At 41.9% G+C, this 15,995-nt stretch overlaps 1 protein-coding gene across 10 annotated transcripts in view; it reads right to left on the bottom strand.

The window, feature by feature from the left end:
• The window catches only part of SVIL (supervillin), a 137,458-nt gene that overhangs the window by 83,892 nt on the left and 37,571 nt on the right, over window positions 1–15,995 (bottom strand). The window lies entirely within an intron of this gene.

Genomic DNA, 15,995 nt, shown 5'->3' with positions numbered 1-15,995 from the left:
ACTTTTTTTTTTTCCCCTTAATAACTTACATTGCGAAGAAGATAAACAAGTACAGACTCCATACAGGATACTTCAGTTTCCAAATTTAGAGACTGTAGCAGAGCCTTGACTTCTTTTCAGTGACCCTTGCTAGGAAGCAGGGTTTAGAAAATAATATAGCAAGAACGAGACCTCAGAACGCATTTGGGGTTCCATTATGTAAAACCAGTGCATAGTTATACCCATCACAGTCTAATGGAATTGGGAATTATTATTTTTCTTCCCTGCTCCCATTTAGAATTCCTCTTATTCCAGCTTTACAGAGCATGCTGCCTACGTTTGCCACAAAGGAAAGCCACTTGGGTGATGCACGACCAGCACGCAGACAAAGCCCTTACCTTTGTTAGAACCAAGCCGCCACTCTCCAGTAAGCTCCAACTAGATGTCAGTTTTTCCTGTAACTTGTTCCATATCAGTAATTGTTTGAATGTGTAGTGCTGCTACTTCTTTTTGGTCAAATTTTAAAATGACGTATTAGTGTAAGCTTTTAATATTAGTTTCTCTGTGTGATTGTTACACAGAGGCCATACTCCAGCTATCTAATGCCTCGAGACCAGTTGCAGGGTAGCTTGGTGTTCAGTTTAGGTTTTCAGGAAATCTCCTGAGATCCATAAGCCAGGTTACAAAAGTAGACAGTGGTAGAAGGGATTTACAAGTAGTTACTAGTCTTAAAGGAATTTGAGAGCAAAACACAAAAATGCCGGCTCCAATTCTAGCCACCATGGCTGAAGTGCCACGCGAAAGGGATATTTAAGCATACCTCAGTATGGGGAGTTTCTGAAGAACTGCCTTCAAGGAAGCTGAGACACAGATGTGCCTTACCCTACAACATCAAGGATCACAGAGGATGATGTATCTGATGTATCCGATACATGTCAAGCTGTTCCCAATACATGACACTTTTTTTTTTTTTCCACTGTTGGGTCACCAGGTTGGAGGAAGCTGGCTTCCAGCAGAGCAAGACAAATGCTAGCACAACTACACCCCTTTCCTGACACACAATTTATCTAAATTAGATTAAGCCTTTCTGACCTCCTCCACCTACCCAGAGCTCGGGTTAAATGCGAGGGTTACCTCTGCAGCCCCTGCAGTACCGACAGGACACAGCTGAGCAAACAGCTCTGCCCTCTTAGCACGCAGCAGTGGGACTCAGGAAAGAGAACAGGCTGCTTTCCGGACCACTCAAATGGCATCAATCGTTTTGAACATTATAATTGCGATGCAAAGTCAGGTTTGCATGATGAAGCCAGATATCATAACTTTAAAAGCAACTGTTAACATATACAAGGGTTAACTTAGAGGGCATTTGTACAGACAGCCCATTAAAACGAACTAAGAAGTCAGAAGATAATGACTGCTCCTTTAACATGTTTAATCTGACGCTGCTTAAACTATACCATTAATCATTTTAGGGTACAGCACTACAGAAAAAAAAGTGAAAAGCTTCAGAAAGAGCACTGAATAGTTTTCCTCTGCTCTCCTCCACAGCACACAGTCTAATATACATTGACAGTGCACTGCCAGACGTGTATTGAAACAACCACCTTGATAAAACATCCTAATTCTAAGCCTAAAAAAACACGTTGTCAGCTCTATTAGAGCAAGCAAAGAATCTGTCATTTTGCAAAGCCTTGAAATTGTTTCTTAGTGTTTCAACTCTGAATTTTGTTGCTATTGAGGAAAATTATAGATTAAAAGGAACAAACAACCCACTAACATTCAGGGGTTCTGTTAGAATAGATTTGATCTGATTTTGGAAGCAAGTACTTTGGTCTTTAATAAATAAATAAATAAATAAATAAATAAACAAACAGTAGAGTTGTTTTTTTTTTTTCCATTTTGCTATTAACTTTACAACAATTGACCACTAGGTAACCTCGTACTTTAATAATGGTAGGCTAATAACAGAAACCTGTTGACAAAGAAGGCTTGAAACTACATTTGTCTGATAAAGTTCCTTTAAATAAACCAGACTCCACTTATCTAAAAATGAATCTGATCTTGCAATCTCAATTCTCAAAAACAAAACAAAACTAATAAAAATAAAACCTTCCAAAGAGACGACGAAGAACTGAACTTTCCTAACTCCCGTAGACACGAAGAAAAGCTGTGTGCTCACCAGGTAATAGGTTTATAGCCTCTCCAGACCGTAAACTCCTTCTTTCTTTCTCCAGTAAATCAATTATCTTCCCCACCCCGCTGAAGGAATACCATACCAGCAAGCTCCTCTTTGACAGTTCAACCCATATCTTATTAAATGGAGTAGTTTTTTGTAACTTCTGTTTAACCTTGAAATCTTCTGTTTCTATTTCAGACGCGACGAAGTGCTGGTGTGCCTGAAAGCTTGTCTCATTTTTTCCCCCCTATACCAGCTGGTCTAATAAATTACCTCTTCCTAACAACCTTATGTTAGCTATGCCCTTAGAACATACAGCAAAAACACTATTATGCCACTTCAACTTGGAATTAAACCCTGATTAAAAGCACTTCTGTCATAGAAAGAAAAAGAAAAAAAAAAGCCTCCCAAACTACTGCCTTGTCTTGTAAAGGTACCTGTTCAACTTCCCACTTATCATGCAGATGAGAGTTTATATACAAGGAAAAACTCACTTATTAAACACCTTTCAGGAGCAGAAACATTTTTGATCTAAACTGCTCTTTTTTTTCCTTTTCTTTTCTTTTTTTTTTTTTTTTTAATGTTTGGACATTTCGGTAAGCTTGAGGTGACTTCAGGGCTGATGGTTAGGTGCTTAAACTATTTGCTACAGAGCAGGAACATATAACCAGCTTGCACTATTTAAGTTTAAAAACAACTTCTTTTATTTAATTTGAGAAAGAGAAGAGAGCTGGGGAAGGCACAGTTTGTTGCAGATAAATCACCTCTTTTCAGTCCGTGGGTAAAGGTCCTTTTTTTTCCCCGAGGTCCGGCAGCTGGAGGCTCAGCTCCCGGTGCAGACATGCCTTTATTTGGGAACAATGCACGAGCAGGCAGGGCAGGGCTTTTTCATACACGGTGCCCAGCCACATGCAAAATAACAACTTGGCAAAACGAGGGGCAGCCCTGCACCAGCGATACAGCCATATGCTCCTCTAAACAACCCTGGACAAAAAAACAAACGCGGGATTTAGTCTGACAAAGCAATCAGACAAAACCCCTTTGTAATTGCTTATTAATCATTAAAGGGAAGAGGAGAAATCTACTCTCCGCTTTTAGGCAGAGACAAGAGCACCACAGAAATCCTATAAAGCTTCAAGTTCACCCAGCTGTAACTCCTTAGGATACTTGTTGCCTGCATCATGGTGCTATCTTCAGCACTGCGACGTATTTGCTTGAGAGCAGGGGCTGGATCCAGATTACGCAGCCACACGTAACGCACAAGCAGCACTGGCTATGAATGGGGTAGGGACAAACAGCTAACTGAAATGCTGCCAAATGACTGCGAATAAAGCTTCAAACTGGGCACCATCGATGTACCGAAATGCAGGAATCACCTCAAATGTTGGCATTAGGGCTCATGGGCTCGCTGTAATACCTACACGATGACTGCTTGGGATCACATCCCCGTCTTCCCACAGACAGGGAAGAGATACTATTTTTACACACCTCCTGACCAGCCCACTTTGACAAAAATAAACAGAACTAAGACTCGAGGCCAGCCATATTCCTTACAGTCCCATCTTCCAAGCACCTCAGAAACATAAGCAGCAGAGGAAACCAGAGAGACCCTATGAATTTTAAGTTGCTCACCTCGGATGCTCACCCTACCTCACAGGCCACATGAGATCTGTTTGCATTTCCTTTCTTCACTCTGCTTTCTCTCACATCAAGGAATGCTCTCAGCTAGGAGAGTTATCATATCTTCAGCAAGTTTTATTTTATTCAAAAAGACATGATTAAGTCCCATCCAGGCACCCTCACCCCCAATCTCCTTCATCTCAGATCTTGCCAAGGTCATATAAAAGAACCTTAAAAAAAGGCACTGAAGCAAAATAGAAATCAAAGGTATCTATTTAAAGGCACTTTCATCTTCCTCAGAAAAAGAGTATTTGTTCCAGAAGCTGAAGTTCACGTTCTGTACAGTCTTTAGCTTGGATTATCCCCTGTGCTCCTTCGGGAGCACTGGCTCAGCGTTGCTGAGGTAAGGAAAAAATGTTCACTTTCACGTTGCTATCCAGTCACTGCAGATACCTCCAGCACTTGCACCGGGTGCACCATCACCACCAAGCCGGCCGCTCACTTCCAGCCTTTCCAGACCACGCTGTTCACAGAAATACCTGGCTGCCACGGCAGACCCATAATGTCCCAAGAAATATCCCACCTGCGTCCATCCTTTGATGGACAGCAGGTTTGATTACATCAGTCGCTATGCCTGTGGATACTGCTCACCTTGGGAGGGCATCCAAAGAACCTCCTGAGCCCAACCTGCTCAGCATCTACCTAAAAATGCCAATTCCCCATCTGAAAAGTCCAAACAATTCAGACAAGAAAACCAAGTACAACGGCAACATAATAATAAGGCTGTGGGAGAAAGGAGGGGAAATAACTAATAAAAAACTCAATTTGCTAAGGAGAAACCTGGACTTCAAACAAAGTGGATTTTCTTCCCAGGGGACAGGCTAGTGATGGAGGCTCAGCATCTGGTCAGTCCTTCCTCCCTGACAAGCAGCCTCGCTGTCTCCTGCACAGATGCAATCAACACAATTTTGCCTGACTGCAAGTTACAGTCAAAAGGCTCTTGTCCAGAACAGCTGAAGTTTGTTTTCCGTCATCAAACACATCTTGCAAATATGTATTTCTTATTTTACCCAACTGATCTCCAATAGAGAGGCCACACAGCTAGTGTCTTTGGTGAGCCTAGAGCAGGAAGGGCGAGAGCAGAAGGGTCGGGGAGAGACGGAGTCTGCAGCGTGAGTCACCTCGTAACAGGGGATCCAAGGCCGAGGAATAAGCACGGAAGACTTCGTACTTAGTGATGCAAACTGTGACATTGTATACATGACAAACATATTTTCCTCCTCCTCTGAAGGCAACTGTAAAAAGGCAGCCCAACTTTACATGCAAAAGCTGACATTGCCTCTTTAGTCACCCTACAACAAGGGCTGCTGAAGGCTGAGGTAAGAAGTGATTTTCCTTTTCTCAAAATTGAAGCAAGTCTCACTGGACACTAGCGATTTCCTGCTGCCCTCCCCCAGCTTGTGAGAGCTCTTACAAGCATTATTTCTGATATGTCAAACTTCAGGGCTTCTTGCAACTTTACGGCTATACAGCATCTCTACCACTTACTCACAGCTGAAAGTTGCCTCTTTCAAAGTAAGATTTCAACTTCTTAACAAGTCAGAACTCTTTCTGAAGTCCTCCCAAACCTTCAGAATCCTACTCAGCATGTTTTGAGATTCGCAGTTGTTCTCAGACTTTTTGCTGGTATTCACGAACCGCTCCATCCATGCTTACAGCATTTGCTGTTCCTTGCTCTGGCAGAAGACAGGGGATAATCAGCTGTTTCATTTAATTCCTTGACCCAAGCAAATGACTAGTTTAGTTTGGTTTAGATTTTAGCTTTACACCACATACAAAAAAAAAAATCCAAGTATTATTTTTATTCCTCTTCCTCCTACCAGTTGTGCTGTTAAAAGGGTCCTATGTTACAGATCTTGATTCAGGAAACACAATAGCATGTTCTTTCCTAGCACCCTCTCTATTTAAGGAAGGAAATGTGTGGGTTTTTTTTTTTTGTTGTTGTTGCTTTATTTTGTTTTGTTTGTTTGTTTGTTTTTTAAAGTGGAACATTATTAGTTACATTATAAGTAACATTAATTAACATTAATTTCAGTAAGGTCCTAAAATTTAGGACTTGACTACCTTGATTCCAAATAGTTCATCATTTTTGCCCATTGTACCTCAATAGAGTCACATATGAGGGATTTGCTTTGGCAGTTCGAAAGTTTCAATCAATACCGTGGAAAATTAAGAATACAGCGACCACCAGCAAAAACTAGAGATTTTTTAAATTCGTTTCTGCCAAATGAGACCAGAACCGTGACCTCTGGAGGTCTCTCCAACCCTCAGCAATTCTAAGAGCATTATAAATTACTTCTGTCCTACAAAACAGAAACCATATTTTTCATAGCTCTTTCAAGAGGCATAGAGTCTCTTAAAAGAAAGCAACAATCATTAAAACTGATCACTACCAGGAGTGAGTACAGTTACTGTGGTATTGGTGTCCCCCATAACAAGTCTAGTGAATGACACAGATAAAACATCACATCTACCGACAACTGGCAAGTTTTGAGAGCCACCACAAGCTTCCCAACCCAGCAGGGTACTTTATGGCAAGCAAGCCAGAAATCGTGAACAACTCAGTAACAAAAATAATCACAAAAGACACAATCAGCTACTCAACTACTTGAAGCCAATTTATTTACACAGTAGCGGGATGTAAATACTTCCCCTCCTCTAACCACTAGACTTTGAGCTCAGGGAATATATCGAGAGATTCAGAGCCTACATCCAATACTGTAGCTCCCTCTGATTGCCGTATTGTGTAAAAACTATTGTGAGCGTATGCTCAGCCTAGTTAGCCAAGAACTTTACCATCTCTATAATTAACTCCACAGTCTGACATCATCACCCCCTCAAGGTTCTCTTAAAGTTTTAATAGCCTGGTTTATGAATATTCATTTGCCAGCGTTACACTTCCTGGGATTTATGAAAACCCAATGGCACGTCAGTTCCCAAATAGGTTCCATTATTCCTGCTGCTTCCTCAGCATATTTATTACAAACCAATTTTATGCTGACAGAAAGTGTATCGAGCCTGCAGTTGGTCCAGCCATCTAGGTCATTTTGGAGAGATTAATAGGCACAGCAGACATCTGAGTGCTACTTCTAAGGATGCCTATTCATCCCCCCGCCGGACAGGATGCTTCTTCACAGGCCTCGTTGGTTCTAGCCTTTACACCCTCTTTCTCCCTTATCTCCTCCCGTTTCTCTCCTCCCGCATGGCGCAGGAATTAGACGCCAGGCATGCAACAACCAGCCCTTCAAAGTCTGCCACCATGTCAGAAAGCAGTCGCGTATTACCAAAGCCCAAACCACAAGGGGTTTATGAGTTTTGTAGAGACAACTATTGCGTGCAGTCAGCTTGCTTCAGCAAATGCTGCAAGTCGGACGACACTGGCACACTGCAACAGCTATGTAAAGTTTGTGACACATTATTCCATTACCAAGAGGCATAAACACTTCTTCTGTACCGAAATATGTAATTCGCTTGACAGTCGCGTCCCCCCACATCACCCCCTGAACCGTGACAGTGCTTGAAGCCACTGGCTTGGGCATTATTGTGTTTCACACATGTGGTGACCCAACCTTCCTCAGATGTTAAAGCATCTCCTTATTTTAAAAAGGGAGCTCAATGGAAGTTCACAGTACAAGTAAATCAAAAGCTCTTATGAATTGAATCGTGCGACAAATGTTTAGAGCACAGTTTGTAAAGGCATGTGGAATTTAAGGCCACGTTAAATGTAGTAAGCCAGGTGTATTTTTACTCAATTATTCAGAAGCTTCCTCCTAATATTCATGCAAGCTGGTAAGCAAAACTAGAAAGCCAAATAGTATGTGCCACTTCTCTCATCTCTTCCCTGACCGGGCTCCTCCTTTGTCAGCAAAGCAGAAGCTCAAGAAGTCTCAGAACTACTTTTGTCATTTCCTAACAGAACGAATTTCAATAGACCTTTCTGAAGGCACCATCAAGCCTTACCGTAGAACAATTTATGCAATTATGTGATTTTCCCCTCACCATCCCCACTACAGAACAAACACGCAAAGAGTTTTGATCTGCCGTAAACAAGCATTCAAAGTTTCTGCTTTGTTTGAGTTTCTGCTCCAAATATTTAAAAAGCAAAGGAAAGATTTCAACTTCAAGGAGTCGTTTCCAGTAGTACTGTCTGGCAAATGATTACATTTAAAACAGAACCTGCAGACTATTCAAAGTTAGCAAGGGAAGAGGGGGACAGAAACACAGATAAAGGATAACTTAAGTAATAAAAAAAGGATTTAATCCCTGGAGGGTAAGGAAGGGGAAATTAGAGACCAGCAACTCAAAGGCAGTCAGGAAGAAAGGTCAGAAGTCTTGAGGGATGTAATCATGATCCTGTTTTAAAAAGGGAAAGGCTATAATTGTGACTGATACAATGGCCTATTGGCCAGTCCTTAAAGTGTGAAGTACAACAAATAAAATGCTTCACAGAGCATCACTTGAGCTTTTTCAGTCAATGCTTCCTTTAGCTCCCAGGCCACAGCTTTGGGAATTGGGATAAAACTGTAAATTCTTACCAAAACCTAGAGAAAAACTCTGGTACTACAGGCAGTCCCTGACACCAGTCAGACTACAGCAGGCACAGCATCACTGTGGTTAAACTACACTATTTTTGTTTTCCTTCTCTGGAGAAACCAGGCTATTTGGCCTCATTTTTTTCTCTCCCAGACCTCTTTGGGGAGGGGAGGGAATAATTTATGTTATGTCTTCAGAACACAAAACCCTATTGTCGATCACAAGCAGCCTGTTTGCCCCAACAGGGATAGATTCTTTGTGGTGGAGGGGGAAGGGGAACCTTTCCTTTCTAAGCAATCTCCTTGAGAAAGAGAATGCTTTTATTAAAACAACAACAGAAGGTTAAAATAAATTACTTCAAGAATCCCTGAGCTAAAAGCTAGATTTTTGCTTTTCTAAGAGCTCCAATTGGAGGGGGAAAAAAAAAAAAAGACACAAACAAATCTGTGCTGCAAAACTACACCACCACCACCCATTTATTTGTTTATTTTTATGGACTTGCAAGCTAAATCCCCAGTCTGCAACAAAACTATGTTTGGGTAGGCAGCAATCTTTAGAGCTAAACAGCTACAGCACTTGGCAGGTGGTTGTAGGAAGGACGTTTAGCTACATGGAAAAGAACAGTAGGCTCGGTAAAGCTGAATGCCCAGGTTTTTTTGGCATCCAATGCTCTCATAGGATATAGAGCCACATTGGCCAGGGTCAGGGTCCTGCGTTATGTACATATTTCCTAACTTTACAGCTCAACTGCCTTGCTAGACCACCCACAAAGAGTACAGCTTGATGCCCACGGGAACAGTACTACCAACTCCGTTGTTTTTTACTGTGCTCTACTTAACCCCAGTGAACTTACAGAATGGCTCCTCTGCCGCGGGAAGTTTCACGTCTCTGCCCAGCGTGATACCCCAGAGCATCACTTGGTGGGCAGAAGGATGCAGCTCAGCTCCATCACCATGCACGTTTAGGTTTCAGCCTACCAGTCCTGTAATGTGCAAGGGCCACTCTTAAATTTTGCTCCCCTGCTAATGGGAAGTGGTGTTCAACACAAAAACCTAGGTCTGCTGAAGCAACGCAAACGCCAGAAGACTACTTTGTAATGCAAGTAATTACCACGTGCTGCAAAAGAAGAGCAATTTGGAAGTGTTAATCAACCTGGAGCCAACTTAAACTCGAGCTACCCAGTACGTTCTGCAGTCAGGTTGCGTTTCACAGCCACTGAATAAAAGATGAATAAAGATCAAAATATCTGAGGTACTGAACATTGTCAGGGTGCACGACATATGAGTGAAGTCATGTCGAGCACCAGCCATTTACGCCTCCTAGGGTGTAATCCCATGACGCAATACCCAGATTAAATCTCAGACTATTATCCCAGCATATCAACCCTGTCTGTTCCCAGCAGAGAGGTGACCCAAAGATCCTGTTTAAACTAGTCCATTTATCCAGTCAAGACAATGAAAACAAAAGCATGGGAGAACTTATCTAATAAATTCCCTTGGTTTTCCTTGAAACCAGCTCTAGGTTTCAGTCTCAAAGCCCGGTCTCTAACCCTTGATCTGTCTCAACCCCTGCGTTCACTCCTCTCTGTGCCTCTGTCTCCCTGAAATCTTGCATAGGGACCAAGCGGCCTGCAGTGGCAGGCTGCTTGCTAAGCCAGGAAGACAAGCCAGGGCAACCAAGCCTAATAGTCCTCGCTTTATCTTATGTGTCTGCTGGGAGGAATGTGCATAGAGTCACTTTCTTTCCTGACAATTACTTCCACAGAATCGTGCTGTCATGATATTTCACTGTCTGCATACAGTCTCACATCATCATGGGCAATTGCAAGTCACTCATAAAAGTCTACTCAATTACTGGCCCTAGGTTTAACTTGGAAATACTCATCCATTTAATATTTCAGTATGAAACTAGCAATTTCTATGCTGGCTTCAATCAAGTTGTGAAGTTTCTGAGATATCAAACAGAAGTCTTTGGTATCTGCACTTCAAAACTATGTCCTAGCTTTACTTTTACACCTCTTTTTACTTAAGTCCAAAGAAACCAGCACAGGCAGCATCTACGCCTCTGTAATTCAAGACAAAAGTTTATTTAAATCTCAAATGAAAGGTGCAGAACTGGCTAATTTCAAGTAGAAGGCTGTTCAGACCTAAGTCTCCACGATGCTCTTTCAGAAGCACGGAGCAGAGGCAAGTAGATAACAGGGCAATTTGAGCACTGGGCTAGGAGAAACAGCAGTAGGCTTGGCTCAAGAATCAACACTGTGTCTTAGATTAAGAGAGAAGTTCTCTTTGGCACAAGACATAACGTGTTGTCCTATCTGCCTTACTGTGGTCTGTTTAGGCCTCTGAATTCAGCAGACTGAGGCTGAAGAGAACACAGTATAATAGTGCCTGAGCTGTACACGTTTAGTGCTGACATTTCACCCGATGTGAAAGCAATGCAAGTCACTGAGGCATCTCGCAGTTCATAGGGCCCACGGTTTTTGTCCCTGCTCCTGCCTTCCAGCCTAAGCGGTGTTCCCTACTCGCTTGTCCTTCACTCTCACTTCCACATGGAGCACCTCTTTTCTCACCCCCACGTAACTCAGCACAGGCACTGGCAGAGCCATGGTGAGCAGGGCTGGGGAACCCATAGGGCTAGAGAGAAGAGAACAAAAAGCCTTCAGACAGAAGTTCCCTGACCTGTGTGGCCAGGGGGGCAAACTGCGGCAGGTGGAGAGAATGGGTCAGGAGCAAGCTGGGGGATGACAATGGCCTGGAGGGATTCCTGAAGCAGTATTTTAAATCAGGGTTGTCACTTTCACTGTTCTCATCTGTAAGTCCAAGCCTTCAGCTGCCTAAAGCAGTCAGAAAACAACCTTGGTAAGCCTAGCCTTTAATATTTGCAAGGACATGACCCAGTAGGTGTGCTTGGGTATACCTAACATAGCCGGGCTTTTACTCATTGCTTTTACTAATGCAGCTGACAGTAGGAAAGAATGTTGCTGGCCTCACCAAATGGTGTTTGAACTGTCTAGGCATTTCTACAAGAAATGGAGAGACCTGAATTTCAAACTTCCCAGCCAGAAACCTGCACTCCTACTTCAAGTGACAGTCCTGAACAGCAGTCTACAAACACAGGAACTGCATGGCAACTCTTGAACTCCCTTGTCTCAAGCTGGGCAGCTATGACGAACACAGGAAGTCTTACTGATGATTTTGTTTTTCTGCAATTAGCAATTGCTATAAATCCTCCTAGTTAACGTTTGACACATTACTAGCTCAGAGAACAAAATGTTGGACTGAAGTGTGCTGAGCAACCTCATGTCATATTTTCTCCTTTGACTCAGCCATTACAAATCATTATATCCAGCATATACTTATATGTATATATGTATACAATGCTAATATCCCAGTACATGATTAACACTGGAAAAACCTTACGGCTTTGAGTAAGTGCCAGGACAGATCATTTTTTTTCCTGCGCCCACCTAAACGGAACGCTTACATGTTAAGAGTTGTGACTTCATCTGATGACTGATCAGCAAAGACTTCCAGCCTCTGGTCAGAAGAGAAATGACAACGGCTTGCACATATGGGAGTTTTCTAAAATTCACAACTATTCAAATTACCAGAGCTCCTCTTAGCTGAACGCTTCTCTTTCTTACCTGGCACTCAGCATGCCACACATGAGTTTATGACCAACGCTCTTCTGTTGAGCTCTGAGATACTTTGAGACAAGCAATTCTTTACTGCTGCTTCAAAGAACCTAACCTAACCCAGTGCTCCACAGATCTAGTATCTTGCTCCATGTCTGTGAGATCTTCGGCTGGACAGGTCGCTTCAAATGCACAGGGCAGGAGGTAGCGAGATGAAGACTTGGCATAGATTCCTACGTTTGATCCTCCTCTACCTTAGCTGGCACCAGCACTGTTAGCCTGCCTGGCTCTTCACTGCATCAACTTGCATCTGCTGAAAGCATCAATACATTCACATCAGTCTATTTACCCCTTTACAGACATGCCTTTTCCATACATATGTACACTTAAGGCTGCCTGATCCACACTCCCCAAAAATCTCGAGGAGATGTCGGTGATAGACTTACATATCATTTCAAAAAATTAAATTGCCTACATAAGTACATGTGGTTAGTTCAGTTAGTCATTCTTGCTCTGAAGGAAACAAGCCAAAGACCCTACTGCTTCCTAGAAACTTCAGCAAGGAAAAAAATACCAAAAGTTGTCCACACAGCAAATTTTTGCAAATAGAATACATTTCTCCTAGGAGCGTTGTCATTCACTACTGCTTCCATTACAAAATAACGGCAACCAGCTGAAGCACTATTCTAGATGATTGCTATATAAGCAAAATTGACAAAAAAAAAAGCTACTAATGGGTTTGTTCATTCTCAATACAATTGGTTAAGGATTACTGAAAGTACGATGTTCTTGAAGCTCTGCAGAGGTACAGAAACATTTTCCGTAACTGCTCAGTTCAGTTTTAAATGGCTGAGTAGCAGGACTCACCCAAGCCCAGAGACTAACGCACTAATTGTCAAAACATCAGTATCTCCACTATTTGCGCATATAAACTGACAAATGCATTTTGACAATATTGAAATTGAAACACGACCTCCAGCTATTCATGTCTGCTTGCCGAGAGGACCCTTCCTATCTCATTGTTGCAATTCAGCAATTTTCCACAGGGCTCAAGTTCCCACTGAAAACAACGTAACATTTGCATATTTCCTTACACTTTCGACTGTCCTTGTTCACTGCACAGTTTCTTCAGTTTCTTACCTGCACGCTTCAGTGGTATGCAACCTTAAAACCTTTGAAAATAAAAATAAAGAATAGCTACTTGTATTCACAAGGAATAGGAGAAAAAAGTGAAACCCAGTGGAGCTGGAACCTTGTGGCTGCAGGATTACCATTACTAACTCCTGGTTACCAATGGAGTGCCAATAGAGGACTGAGAAACTGCTTCCAGCAAGACCTCATCTTGTTTCCAGTTGGTACTTAGTGGAAGATGACATTGAAATACTGTCCTTTTGTCTCTCTCATATAAGCAGCTGGGGCAATTACCTTTATAGCAGAGTTATTCTAGCTGTCTCAGAGGCTTAGTTCCACGTCTTCTCAGAAACAGCAAGACTGAAAAAGTCACATGTAAACCACATACCACCTGAGTACATCCTAGACCATTTTGTGCAGTTGTTTTGATTGCACGCTCCTTCCTTCTTGCCCAGCAAGCTCTCAGGAGACAGTGCTAGCTTTGTTTTATGCTGGGGAATATACAGCAATTTTGACCAAATCGAACACCGATATGATGGAGGAAGAATGAAATCCTGAAGGTCTTTGCTGACTGCCAACATTTTTATGGGTATAAGCCCCGAGGAACACGCTTGGCAGCCATTAACTCCATGGAAGCATTACTCCCTTCGCACAGGGCTTCAGCACGCAAGCTCAGTTCTGTGGGGAAATTACATATCTGCCTAATGGTCTGATGTAGCCTCGTGCTTTTTTGTGTGTTTGCTGTTGTTTGTTTATAAAAGTACAGGGCCTTAGTTATTAATACACATGATGCTTTATGTCCAAGTTCATCGTGACGTTTGTTGTTTACCTGAAGAGAGACAACCGTGGAAATCCGAGTTAATTTTATCTGGTTATTTGAAGTCTGATTTTACTTTTTTTTTTAATTTTATTTTTTTAAACTCTGTAAACTGGCATCATTACAGCAAACAGGGACCATTTCATCAACTACATCCAGAGAAATCAGCAAATACTTAATGCATAATTGTTCTACCCTCTCTGCTGAAAGGCTCCCTTGAACATAACACCATGTGAGCAAGTGACATCAGAAGCATTTTTATCACCACTTACCCAATGCATTCTTATCTGCTTAAGGCAGATTCCAACTAGGACATGCTTTGCTCATTAAAAACCAGAGACCTTCCAATGCATCGGTTAACTCTAAACTGCCTAGCTGGGAAAGTAGTAAAACCAGGGAATTCATAAGGGAAGAGAACTTTGCCTACTGCTTCTCTTAAGAGCATACTATTCCCTTCCATTATGTCAAACGGAGGCTTCTGAATGGAGAAAAAGAAGCCTGTGTCTTGTGCAAGAAAACAGAGCAGGAACAGCGATGCCTCTGGAAAGTCAACAATCTCAGCCACCCTGTTCCTGCAAACTATTCCAGAGATTTTTGCCTCTTTAAAGTTGTAAGGAGATTGCCATGCACAAGAGCCAACAACTTGGAGAGAAAAAATGCACTCCAGCAGTGGCAATTTAAACTAAATGTGCTTGTGCAATTTTTAGTTATATTCATTACATGAAAGGCTTCATAGATAAGAGCCTGTCTCGTGAATCCATTCTAAGCATGGAAAATGACAATGTTGCATTTAAACAAACAAGAAAACAAATAAATTCTACACACTGTGGTGAACAGTTTGCTTAAACAAGTGTACTAAGACTATAAAAAGCTTTCAAACCACTTCATCAACAAAAATCTAAACAAGACAGAAACCTCAGCTCATAATGCATTATGACGCATGCATTATAACACACATACCCTTTCCACACAGCAAACTGGCAAAAGACACCTCCAGCCTCTGCCTGAAAATGTCTCGGTCACAAATGGCTCAACACCACCCCCTCTGACTCTGCCTTGACTCACTGTGAAGGAGAAGTGTGTAGTCTGCAATTTCATTATTCCTTACCCTCTCTGGGGCTCTACGTACAATTAAATTTATGCTGTAATCTGTTTTCTTCATATAAAAAGCAAAGATGGAATAGCCAGATTAAAACTCCTTGCCTGCTCCCCACTACCTTTATTCCATTAACACTAACAAATATAAGGAATTTGGGAAAGAAATACCAAATATAAAGCTGTAATCGTTCTGAGTAAAGCTCCTAGAGATCTGAAAATCTCCCTCACACTGAAAACTTCTGCCAAGAATGTCATTTAGCAATGCAGTCAAGACAAAACTGCATTAGAAGAGGTAGAACTAATGCTTAAATTGACTAACTAATCCCCCCGAGATACCAAGGAAGAATGTGTACCTGTTCCAAATATTTAAGCATCTGCTGCACAAAGAGAAGCTGATATTAGTACCTCTCATCAATCAAAATGTTTCCTGCATTACACCCGTTGTGCATTTCAGCCTGAAACCCAAGTTGAGGACTCCTGCTCTTGTGCAGACCCAGGGGTAGCCAACTTCTGGTATCTGATGTCTTTGTGGTCTGTTTCAAGGCCTTTAAGGCACTGACCTCTTCTAACAGGCTCACAGGAGCACAACACAGACATGCTAAAATGGTGGAGGAATTTATGTCAACTTGCTTTCAAAGTGCAAACAGCAAAGAAAAAAATCTGATCATACAAAAAAGGATGGCAAGTAAAAATACTAATTTTACTGGAAGCAATATAAAAATATTTTAAGTCAGGAGCAAATCGAAGTTCAGGTCTGTTATTCCAGACAAAAATTAACAGATAATCTGAAGGAGAATACTGATCCTGCAGGCTTCCCCCACCCCCCTGCTCGGAGGATTTGATCTCCTATAAAATCTACAAATAGAAATAAGTATTAAAATGGGTGTCTGCCAAGGCTCACTTAAGGAAGATTAAAAATATATATCTATTTTTTCAATAAACAC

This window comes from Anser anser, assembly GCF_964211835.1.
Source record: "Anser anser genome assembly, chromosome: 2".
NCBI lineage: Eukaryota > Metazoa > Chordata > Aves > Anseriformes > Anatidae > Anser > Anser anser.
The sequence above is the reverse complement of the archived record's forward strand: the minus strand, read 5'-3'. Positions and strand labels throughout refer to the sequence as shown.